Genomic DNA, 12,241 nt, shown 5'->3' on the forward strand with positions numbered 1-12,241 from the left:
GAGGAGGAGGCGGTATTGACTTCCCAGCAAATGGGTGTGGGGGCTGGGAGACAGCCAGGTGCCCCATGTCCCCCAGGCCAGCTGGTCAGGCCAGCTGAGCTGTGATCATCACCGAGGGCCTGGTCATCACTCAGCTGCCCCTTCCCCCAGCCTCTCTGGCAGGAAGGGAGGAACATTCGTCAAAGTCTCCTTCCCCCAGTGACCCAGATAGATACGCAATCCTGCCTGAATCCACTGGCCCTGCCCGATATCTACCTCTTCCTCCTTCCGTCAGCCTGAGGGGCAGGGGCTAGGTGGAGGGCATGACCTTAAGCTGGCCTGTCCTAAGCTCTCTCTACGCGCCAGGCACTGGACCTATTTCTGTGAATCTTCTTCTTTCGGGAGAGCTGGCCACAGGGGGCTCTGGACCCCAGCTCTCTGCTTCCACTGTGTGGCCTTCATTAAGTCCGTTTTACTCTCTGGACTTCCATGCCTCGGTGGTGGAAGATCAAGTGTGAACCATGAAATCTGCGAGGTCCCCTAAGTTCCAACTCCAGAGTCTGGTCTCCTCAGTCCCTCTCAAACCAGTGTCACCCTGCTAGCAAACCAAAAATGGGTTACCAGCTCAGGACCCCACAGGGGAGGGCCCACAGCCTCAACCGTAAGGTGGACTAGACCAGGTGGGTGCCTTTCAGAAACAGTCAGCCTGGCCTCTGTTAGAAGTCCCCCAGGCGCCAAGTCCCCAGAGACTCACCCAGAGCCACACACGTGAGTCCCAGAGCTGTCACGCAAACACTAGTTGGTCTGGTTCCAGAGCCCCTGCTTTTAACCCGTGCTGTCCCCGCAGGCCTCAGTTTCCCCTTTGCACTAGAGAGCTGCAGTCTTCAGAAGGTTCCACCCAGAGGAGCCTGGCGGAGAGGCCACGCCTGCTCGACTCCTCGCAGCATCCCAGAGACGGCATGACGGATGAGGATCCCACACGCCCGCCAGCCCACCGTAAGGTGATGCATGTTCTCTTCCTCCCCCTCTCCCCAGGGGCTCAGCTCCATCTGGTCAGGCGCGGCACCAGGCTGATGGATGGGCGGCCTGCCAGACCACCGTCGCTACCGCCACCACAGCACCCTGGACGCTGCACTCCAAGGTCAGGACAGGCCTGCCGCTGCTCATTCAGTCATTCAACAAACACATTCATCCAGGGCCTACTAGGTGCTGGACCACAGCCATGAGCCAAACGGCTAGGATAACCGTCGTCACCCTCTAGATATGACAGGTGTCATGGAAGGTGGCAGTGAGAGCTGAAGGCAGACTCCCTTACCAGCCTCAAGGGACCAGGGTGACGGATCTGAGTTAGGCAGACAGAGCAGTTCTTACTAAGTCCCAAAAGTGAGAAACGGGGGGAGGGAGGCTCATGCAACTGTGATAAGGGCCTGGTGGTGGTGGGCTGGGGAGGGGAGGAGGAATGAGAAAGACTGGAACCCACAGTGGCCACTGCCCAAAGCAGGGGGATGGAATAGTGGCCCTATTTAGTTAGAATTTTTATTTAATTATTTTCACGACTGGGGATTGAACTCAGGGCCACTCTACCACTCAGCTATACCCCAGACCTTTGTGTTTTTTTATTTTGGGACAGGCTCTCACTAAGTTGTCCAAGTTGTCAAACTTACTATCCTCCTGCCTCGGCCTCCCGAGTTGCTGGGATTACAGGTGCGCCACACCTGCCTTTAGTCCCGTTTTAAACGTGAGGAAACTGAGGCTCAGATATAGGGAAAGACTTCCTCAAGGTCATGGAGGGAGGGAGAAGCAGAGCTGGGCTCTGAGCTCTTGGCTCCTAGAACCCTAGCGTCCAGGCCCCTCCTCAGCTCAGACAGCCTCAGGAGTCTGAAGACAGCCCCACCAGCCCCAGCAGCTCCTCGTTCCTGGAGGCCCTGTCCCCTTCGCGCCGCCACGGACAGGAGCCAGGCAAGAAATATCACCTCATTAAAATGACAAATCTTTTCACTAACTGAACCGGAAGGCCTGCCGCCCTGCCTTGGATCCCTTCCCTCCCCGTTTCTCTCCACCCTGGGCTCATCTCTCCTCCCAGACCAGCGGGCCAGCAAGAGAAAGTGTGCAGGGTACAGCTTTGTATGACTGGGACCCCTGCCTCGTCCCTGAGGTGACCTTGGGTCCCCAGCCCTGTTTCCCTAGAAGGGCTTTGTTGCAGGGGTCTCAGCAACCCTTCTCGGCCGGGACGTGGAAGAAGTGGGGTGGGTGGCTCCATTCTACAGGTGAGGAAATGGAGGCTTGGAGAGGGAATCCTCCAGAGGGGGTACCTCCTGCCCCCCGCAAAGGTGCTACCTATTGGTCCCAAGCAGGGGGCTGCTCCAAGGGACCCCAGAGGCCCCCTTCGAGCCTGCAGTTCCATAGTCCCTGCTCACAGGACAAAGCAAGACTCACATCCTAGGGTACTGTTCCGAGGTGTGCTCTGCTGAAGAGCCCGTATTTAGGGTCAACCCTGTCTCCTACCTTGGTGGGGACATTTTCTAGTCTGAGCTGCCCTCAGTTTCCCCATCTGACAAAGGGATCTGTTCCTGGTCCCCTTGACTGAGGCTGCGGCTGAGCAGGGCCTGATGGGTATTGAGTGAAGCCGCCACCAGAGCCACCCAGCTGTGTGCGTACGCACTGAAGCCTGCACACATAAGGCGTGCCTCACCTTGCCACTGGCACACGGGCAGCGTCTGCCCTGACTGGGCTCCTGCTCTGTCCTGGCTCTGGGTTCTCCAGGCAGATCTCAGTCCCCTGCGTGGACACACGTACCTCACATCCAGTGAGCACAAACACACGTGTGCACACTCACCCAGCTACTGATGCATGCATCTGCACCAACGGACCGCACAGACCTGAGCGTGTGCGTCCGTGTCAAAGGTCCACAGCCACCGGAGGCCCCACGTGGGGTCCGGTCTCCTCTGGGGAGCAGGGCAGGTAAGCAGACAACAGGAGACACCGCCCGGCCCTGCAGGCAGCCCCGGTTCCCAGAATGACCCCCCTATTTCCCATCCCTCCTCCAGCCTGCAAGGACACACCGTCCGCCCGCCCAGTGTCCTGGTCTCCTTGGATGCAGACAGAGCCCACGGAGGCGTCTGGCGCATCTTGACTCGGCCGCAGCAGCTGCACTGGCCCCCAGCCCCCTTCCCTGTGCTGGGCTCTGTCCTGCCTGTCCTTCCCGACCTGCTGAGCAGGGGAGGCAGCTGCCACTCGCCGCCCTCCCACGTCCACGGTGGGGCAGGGGCTTCTTTCAGGCCTGACCCTGAGAGGTCTCCCTAGACCTTCCCACGACCTATTTTCCATTCTGGAAAATGGGGAGGAAGGGTAAACTAGAAACTTTTGGAGGTCCCATCCACGTCCGGCTCTGTGATTTTTCTCATAGGCCAAGAGAGGGATAGAGAAGGGGGTCCGGTGGGGAGGTGGGAGGGGGTGGTAGGGACGGGCCTGCCAGGGTTGGAGGGGCAGATGGCGCCTGCGTCTGGGGCCTGAGCTGCGTGCGCTTCTCAGTGGATCCCCACTGCTGCCTCCCCGTGGATGTTCCTTGGTCATTTTGCAGATGAGAAAACTGAGACCTGGAGAGATTCCATAAAGGGACAAGAGCTCCCCGCTCCCTGTACTGCCCCGCACTGAGGGTCAGAGTGTGGGAGCCATGCCCGAGACATCTGCCCTCGGTCAGGGAGGTGACGTTCCCGGAATGGCTTTCTCCGGAGCCAGGCACCTCCCCACCCCCGGCAAGCAGCACCTGGCTCCGAGCCTGCCCCCAGCACTGCCCATCCATCTCTGTCACTTCCTGGCTGGGCTAGTGGCCATACATCACCTGGCCAAGCCGAGGCGGCGGGGCCAGGCGGGTGGGCAGGGCGTTGCTGAGCTCTGGTGCCACCAACCTCAAGGCCCATGGTGGGATTTAACACTGCCGTTTGCCCGTGAGTGGGGATCTAGGGCCAGCAGGGAAGGGGTCTTCTTGGGGTCCCACAGGCTACCCCACAGGGGGGGATAAGAATGAGAGGATTGGAGGTCCCCAGGGTGACCTGGCTGAAGCGGAGCGAGGTCAGGTTGATGGCCTTGTAAGTGGAGGGGACAGAGGTGGTGCAGCTCTGCAGCATTTGGCAGGAGGACAGAGATTTTTATCTCCCCCCACACCGCCTCCCCGAGTAATGTGCTGATGTAGGTCGCTGGGGCATCACCTCCTGACTGAGCTGCTGCAGGGCGGTGGGAGCCAGGTCAGCCGGAAGGAAAGGGCCCACAGCCCAGGTGTCCCGTCGCTACCCTGGCCCCATGTCAGCCTCCCGTCTTCTCCACACCCCCACCACCTGCCCTCATCTCCCAGGGCTGCTTCTGTAAGGACCCTCCAGTTCTCAATTCATTCAACAATCACGTAATAGGCACCTACTGTGTGTCATGACGCTAGACAGCACCAGGCAAGAAAGGCGAGTTGGCTGCGTTACCAAGTGGTAAATGCAAACCAGGCCAATAAAGCAGCCCAGGGAGAAGAGGCGTTATTCATCTTAGTTTGTTTGATTTAAAGCTAGGGTGGCCAAAGAAGGTCCATTAGGAAGGTGTCTTTTGAGTGAAGACCCAAAAGAGTGAGCCATGAAGGGATCTGGGGGGAGAGCATTCCTGGAGACAGCAAGTACAAAGGCCTGGGGGCAGGAAGGTGCCTGGCAGTCAGCCATGAGGGGCCAGGTGAGGGAGCTGGAAGAGTGCGGGGTGAGGTGAGGAGGTGGGGAGGAGGTACTGTGGGCCTCTGTAGGGACTTTTCCTTGGAATAAAGCTGGGTGCCATGGGATGACTGAAAGAGCACCATCCCAGAGTTTAGGGGAGAGATTGGGTAGATTAGGTGACCAATGGAAAATGCTAGAAGGTCAGTGGGAGGGTCCTGAAGGACCACTGGATTGGGCATGTTACAGGTGCCCTCTGCCCTGGTCTCTTTCCTCTTTTCTTCCTCTTCTCTCCTTTATTCTGTCTTTTATTTATCAATCCAGCATATATTTAGCGAGTGCCAAGTACAGTTCCAGCCCTTGTCAACTCCATCCAAAGGACGCTTCTTCTACCTACCCCTCCCTGAGGCACGTCACATGTCTGCTCCCTGTGCCAGGACCCCAGCCCCTCTCCAGGCCCTGGAAGGTCAGATTACGGGCCCCCTCACATGGGTGCAGATGGCTTGGGTGAGCGCCCACAGGGTGGGGGTCCAGGGCGAGTATGTGCCTTACACTTGCAGTAGGAAATCAGCTGTGGAACACACAAGGGGGTCCCCTGCCCCCCTGTGCCTCAGTTTCACCCTATGAAAAACAACTGGGGTAGAGGGATTTAAGAATCCTCATTCTAAAATGAAGACCTCTGGGGACTGGAGATGTAGCTCAGGGGTACAGCGCTTGCCTGATATAGGCAAGGCCCTGGGTTCAATACCAGTACTGCAAAAATAATAATAATAATAATAATAATACGGTGTGGTTGTCCTGAGTTCTGGAAGCCACTGGGATGAGGGCACAGGGCTGGGGTTCCTTTGTGCAGGCAGGGATCCTGGGCACCGCCCAGGTAAGCCCACAGGTGAGGCTGCTTCGAGCCATGCTGAGCCCAGGGGAACCTGATCTTGGGGAACCCTCAGCCCCTGTTCTCTACAGGACTGGGCTGCGAGCTTTGGGGTCCCTGTGTGCTGCTCCTCAAGCCTCCTCCTCCTGATGGGATGGGACCTGTTCCTAGAAGGGGCTGCGTGCAGACCCCCGGCCAAGCCTCCCTCCCCAGCCACCCCAGAGCCCCAACTTGAAAGGTCCTAGCAGTGACCCAGCTAGCCTAGGAAAGGCCCCTGCCCCTGTCCCCACATGGCTCCCCAGTTTACCCCGGCCCCCCACAGCTTCTCTAATTACACAGTCATAAAGCACAAATCTCTAACGATCCAATTAGTAACGCCATTACTGTTCTGTCCAGGATTAAAATTACCAATTAAACTGCTGTCGATTTTATTATCACTTAGGCTGTACATGACCCGGGCATTGCGGGCATCCAGGTCCATTATCTGACCCTCGGGCTGGGGGGCTGGCCAGGGACATGGGCTTAGCTTAGTTCCAGAGGACGTTCCTCCATCCACCACCCCTGGCATGCCAATCTGAGTCCCTGAGACTTCCAAGGATTATAGCCCAGTTCTCTGTAGAATTGGTGGTGGCAGCGGGCTGAGGAGCTCCCCAAGCCTAGCCCCTCCCTGGACAGTGTCCCCAGCCCAGACCTTTCCTGCATTCACCACGGACAAAACTGTCCATCCTCTGTGCCAGTCTCAGGACCGGGTTGATCTAAGCAACTGAGCCCTAGGATGAGAAGTGGAGATTCCTGCTGGCGCGGTGGTGCACGCCTGTAATCCCAGCAGCTCAGGAGGAAAGGGCCGTGAGTTCAAAGCCAGCCTCAGCAATTTAGTGAGGCCCTAAGCAACTCAGTGAGACCCTGCCTCTAGTACAATATTAAAGAAGGCTGGGGGTGCTGGGGTTGGGGCTCAGTGGTAGAGCGCTTGCCTAGCATGTGTGAGGCACTGGGTTCAATTCTCAGTACCACATAAAATAAAATAAACATATTGTGTCCATCTACAACTAAAAATATTTTTTTTTTAAAAAAAAGAGGGACTGGCAATGTAACTCAGTGGTTAAGCACCCTTGGGTTCAGTCCCCTGAACCAAAAAAATTAAAGATAAAAATTTAAAAGTGGAGGTTCCTCACCTGAAAACCTGTCCCTGGCTCCTCCTGTCCCTCTTTCTATCATCACAACCCTCTCTGCCCACAGGTTCAAGGTGCCAACCTCACACAGTGTCCCACAGCATGGAAGTGTCACTCTGATGAGCAGGCGCAGGTTAGCACCATCCCTCTCCCACGTGATAAGCAGGTGCCCCTTTAGAGGCCCTCAGTGCTTGGTCTCAACGCAGGGGAGATCTGTGAGCACAAAGGCAAACAAACCCCAGGGACCTGACCAGTACTGGCCACTGCCTCCGGTGGGCTGTGCACCCTGTCCCTGGTGGTATGCAAACAGGCTGCATCCTGGAGTCAGGTCCCCTTGAAAAAGGATTTGGAGTGTTCAGTCTCATGCTCTCCACCCCTTACCCTGGAGGTGCTTCTAGAAAACAAGAGGCACAGGGCCCACAGGGTGGGGGTCGGGTCAGGGAACCGGGGAGGCAGCCAACTTGAAAACCTAGCCCAAGGAGGTGAGCTGAGGGTAGGGGTCTGTGGCATCGCGAGACACTGCTGGTATGTTGTGCTGTCCTGGACCCTGGGTTCAGTGCCTTTGTACCGTACTCACTCTGAGAAACGGGTTACAGGTTCCCTTATTCCCTAGGGAGGTTCCCAGAATCTGAGGCCCAACAACTTGCCCAGAAGGTGCGGCCACGAGTGTGAGCAGGGTGTGCCACGTGCAGCCACACAGCCCACCTCACGGTTCTGCAGTTTTCAACCTCGGAGCTCACACACAAGCCCTTTATGTCACACAAAGAGATCTAGGGAGGAGGGGTACAGCAGGCTCACCCTGATCCACAGCGTTGAGATCCTGGCCAGCAGAGGTGACCCATCACCCCAGCCTGTGGCACCTGGCCTGGCTGGACATGTGGTATCCCTTGGGGGAGCAGCGGACCTGGGCAGTCAGTCCAGCTTCTCATCAGAGGCAACAGACTATGGCAGGAATCTAGGGAGCCCAGAGCAATTAAGAGCTGTCTCGCGCCTCAAATCTTACCAGCTGCCACAGCTGTCACTCAGGAAGCGAGACTGGAGCAAGGACCTGGGCAGTGGTAACCACGGTCCCCTTCCCATTCGTTCAGGGTCCTGATCCCTGGGGCAGCCTCCCATCCTGCCCCAGGTGTAGGATCCCACTTCCCGGAGGGAAAGACTAAAGTCAGGGACAAGGATCTCTGTTGTTTCCTAGGCAGGACACCCCCAAGCTCCTCTCACCTCTGCCCAGTCTCAGTTCCATCCCTGCAGGTGAGAGCATGGGTTCTCACCCTGACTGCCTCTAGATGCTCCTAGGGGGCTGATTAAGAATGGTCTTGGCTGGGCGCAGTGGCACACGCCTGTAAACCCAGTGGCTATGGAGGCTGAGGAAGGAGAATCACCAAGTTTGAGGTCAGCCTGGGCAACTTAGTGAAACTACGTCTCAAAAAAACAAAAAAATTTAAAAGGGCTGGGGGATTCGGTTCCCTGTTAGAGTGCTTTCCTGGTAAGTGTGAGATCCTGGGTTCAATCCCCAGCACGCCAAAACCAGTGGGAGCAGAATCTCAGAGAAGGACCTGTGTGCCTGGATGGACTGTTTTTGTTTTCCAGTTATGGATTCAAACCTGCCTGGAGGGCCAGAAGTTTCTCCATTTCTGAGGCCACACATCTCCTCTGCTTCCCAGCTCCACCCAGGGAAGCCAGGTAAGATCGCTCTCGGGCTCAGGGGATTCTAGAGACCAGTGAGGGAGATTCAAAAGGACCAGATTCAGGGACAGCAGCCTGGCACTGTGAACTCCATCATCTCAGTTGATCTGTGCAGCAGGTTGAGTGGTGGTAGCATCCACCCCATTTTACAGGAGAGAAAACTGAGGCCGGGACAGGTGCCACATTCAAGCACAGAGCTAGTGACAGTAGTCAGGCTTCATTCCGTTCACACTCTACCTTTAGTGTGAACCCCAAGTTGCTTCTCTTCTCAAGGAGCAACAACTTTAAGGACCTGTCCCCTTTGCCCTATTTTCCCCATATGGACTTTGTTCCCTGATCTTCTGTACATACTCACCACCATTAGGAGCTGGGCCTCTGAGGGCTCAGAGAGGGTGGCCAGAATAGGGCAGGCATCAGAGCAGACAGGAGCCCCCAGATTCTGGACTGCACCCTCTCCCGGCCCCAGCTTGCATCTGCAAGTCTATAAATTCCATTATTCATCAAGTGATTGCATGAGTTTGCCGGGACAATGAATATTTTATTCACCTCCAGACACTGTCCCCAGCGAGTTCTTGGAACAATATTGTTCTCCAGCCAAGGAGCAGAGGCCAGAGCCTCTGCTGTCACTGGACACCCCCTCCCTACCACCTGTGCCTCCTCATCTCCCAGCATCTTCTCTCCCAGCAGGTCCCTTGGTTCGGGAAGGGCTGCAGTCAATAATCTAGGTATGACCTTGGACTTGGCGCTTACCCTCCCTCCACTTTGATTTCCTCCTCTGGACAATGGGTTCACTGGTGCCCTTGGCTGGCTTTCCAGGGCCCTCTACCACTTCATCTTACCCGCGCTGGGCCCTGGGTTCTGCTGGGAGCTCTCCCTGGTGCTGAATATGGGTGACAAGAGGATGCGGGTGTCAGATGAGAGGTCTAGCAGGGGCCTGTGCTGGTCTTGAGAAGAGAGGGTTCCAGTGTCCAGGGAGCAGGATCCCAGTCTCTGGTCTTGGGAGGAAGGAGTTTGGCCTCTGGACACTGCGATTCCCCTTTTCTCCCCTCGCCTTTCTGCCACTTGGGGAAACTCCCAGAGTCACAGTTTTCAGTGGATCACCTCTCCTGTTGTCTCTAGTCCCCTGAGTCAAGGATTGGTGAGTGAGGTCCCCAGAGACCCTTCTTGGGGAGGCCTAAGGCCTGCACATCTTCCGGTGGGCACCCAGGGAGTGCAGTGTGATGGCGGCAGCACCTTCCCCAGATGGGGGAGCGACAGACATAATTCACACCCTGCAATCCTGCCATCTGCTCCTGTGACGTATAGAGGAGAGGACAAGGCTGCCGTGCCGGAGGGCGGGTGGGTGAACAATCATTTATTCATTCATTCTCTCATTCATTCTGCAGATCGTCTTCCCAAGCTCAGTCCGGCCCTGTGCCAGGTATGGGGAGTGGGGGGGCCTTGGGGATGCAGACTCAGATCCTACCCTTCAGAGCCCAGAGCAATCTTCTGCACTTCCGAGCTTTTGCCCAACCTCGTTCCTCCCCTAGACATTCCTAGATTTGTAATAAGAGCCACCAGATTCCGTGTACTGAGCACTTTACATGCAGGATCTCATTATTCGTTCAAGGGCTAGAAGTGTTCCCATTTAATAGGTTGAGTAAACTGAGGCTCAGAGAGATCACACAGAAAGCTCTGACTTCTCCACGTAGGGCTCTGACTGCTCATGACACTGCCTCCCAACCCCATGTCCAGAGACTTTTTAAGTCCTGCCACCATGTTCCTCTGTAAAAACATGTGCACCCCGCAACCTGTCAGCAGAGCATGTGAGCTGCAGTCTTGCCATACCACTCAGTCCTGTGACCCTTGCTCTGTGAGCCCCAGGTGGAAGCAGTTCCATCCTTTGAGTTCTGGCCTGGAATCCGGGGCCTGGCACCCTGGGTCTGCCCAGTGAACCTTGGTGCATAGCAGTGGAGGGCTTAGGAGGTCAGCAGTGGTTCCAAGAGGCAGCAGGGTTCCAGCTGAGCCTGGAAGAGCACAGAGAGATCAGCCTGACCCAGCCTGGCCCCTGGAGTCCCAGTGTCTGCCTTTGACTCCAATCCCAGCTCTGCCTCTGTGGCTGTATAGCCCAAACTGGTCCTTTCAGCTCCCTCAGCAGACATGTCCTTGCCTATGAATTGGGGACAAGGCATGTAATGGGGGCTGAACAGGTCACATGTACAGCCCGGGTGTGTCCTGTGCATCCACCAAGCAGGTACATCTGTGGCATGTGGAAGTGTGATGCTGACCGGCTGCCCACACTATATGGAAAGTCAGCATCATGGGCTGTGGCTTTGCATCAGGGGAGAGGACAGGGATTGAGCCACCAGGGAACTGGGGTGAAAGAGATGGCCCGAACAGTGGGGTGCATCACAGTGTTAGAGATATACTCCCCAGCAGGCCCTGGAAAGAGACTGCCTCAGGGAGTACCCTGGTCCCAAGATAGACAGTCAGACCCCTTAGCCACAGACCGAGGCCAAAGTCTGGAAGGAGGCTCACGTCTCCATGGATATCCAGCCTTCCCTCAGGACAGACTCAGGGCCTGGCCATCCTAGGGAGGTTCACTTGATTTGTGCTTGATTCACTCAGGGACTTTTTCTGTCCCTTCCTTTTGAAAACTCCCCGCCAGGGTGGCAAAGCCAGGAGCTGCAGAGGACTCGGGGGGAGCCGCCCCTCCGTCAGGCGAGTGCCAACATGCTCTGCAGCAGCTTCCCAGGGGGTTGCTGGGAGCTGGGTTTCCTGCCAGCCCCTCAGCCCTCCCTTAGCCCAATTTCCAACTGGCTGGCTGGGCCAGGGCAGCCTGGGCACTTAACACACTGAGGACTACTGCAGCTCCTACTCTCAATCAATACTCAATGCTACAATTGTTATTAATTCATATTCCGGAGGGGGGTTCATTCTAATAGGAAACTCCCAAGAGCTGCAGGGAGGCACTGCCAGGAGGCACTCATATTTTTCATATTTTATATTTGTTCATTCTCACTGCTGCCTGAGGGTGGCATTGCAACTGTGACTTCACAGGTGGGGAAACTGAGGCCCTGCCTGATTAAAGTTCTATGGTAAGGAGGGGGCAGATGGAGGAACCAGGAGTCTACCTGACTCCAGGTGCTGTGTTCTTTCTTCCTCCCCTCTCTGCTCCATCAGAAATCCCAAAGGAGCTCAAAGCATTCAGTTGCATGGGTGGATTATCAGATAACGGAACCGGTGGAAGAGGAGAGCTTTGGGGTGGGGACTTTTCTGGGGCCTGTCCCACCTCCAGCCCCAGGTCTTATTAGGCAGTCAGCTGGCCCATACACCCGGAGAGACAAATAGATGGACAGCTGCAGGAGCAACTGGTTCCTCTGCACGTCGTGGGTGCTACTGGAGTAGTCCAAGCAGTGCAGAGAACCAGGACTGGCTCACTGAGTCCCCTCTCTCCAGGCCCGGAGACAGGGATATGATTAATCAGCGACAAAAGCAGAAACAAGTAGAAAAATGTAATCAGCTTGGGAAGGGCAGGGCCGGGCAGGGCTGTGGCAATCAGCTTTCCTGCTGGGGCCTTTGGCTGATTGGACCCAAGGGGGCAGGGAGGTAGTTCTGGTGGGGGCTTCGGGGATAAGACCCAGACTGAGGCCAACCCAGGCCAGAAAAGCATCATCCTGTACACACACCCAGACCCTTCCCAGCCCAAGGACTTGCACATTTGACCCCACCTACCCACAGGCTCTGGCCCCTTCCCCCTCCCCTGCCAGTTCACAACCATGGCATCCCCAAGTGACCAACACTCCTAACACTCACCCATCTACATGTGGACTGGAAAACACACGTAGGAACACCCGGTGGCACATGTACACTTTGGG

At 56.4% G+C, this 12,241-nt stretch overlaps 1 long non-coding RNA gene across 1 annotated transcript; it reads left to right on the forward strand.

Moving 5' to 3' along the window:
* Positions 1–8,295: 8,295 nt before the first annotated feature.
* Positions 8,296–11,953, forward strand: LOC124990818 (uncharacterized). Its single transcript, XR_007109813.1, has 4 exons — positions 8,296–8,381; positions 9,072–9,109; positions 9,770–9,804; positions 11,032–11,953. It is a non-coding gene; the product is annotated as an uncharacterized LOC124990818 (long non-coding RNA).
* The last annotated feature ends 288 nt before the right edge of the window (positions 11,954–12,241 follow it).

Source organism: Sciurus carolinensis, chromosome 8, assembly GCF_902686445.1.
Source record: "Sciurus carolinensis chromosome 8, mSciCar1.2, whole genome shotgun sequence".
NCBI classification, from domain to species: Eukaryota; Metazoa; Chordata; class Mammalia; order Rodentia; family Sciuridae; genus Sciurus; species Sciurus carolinensis.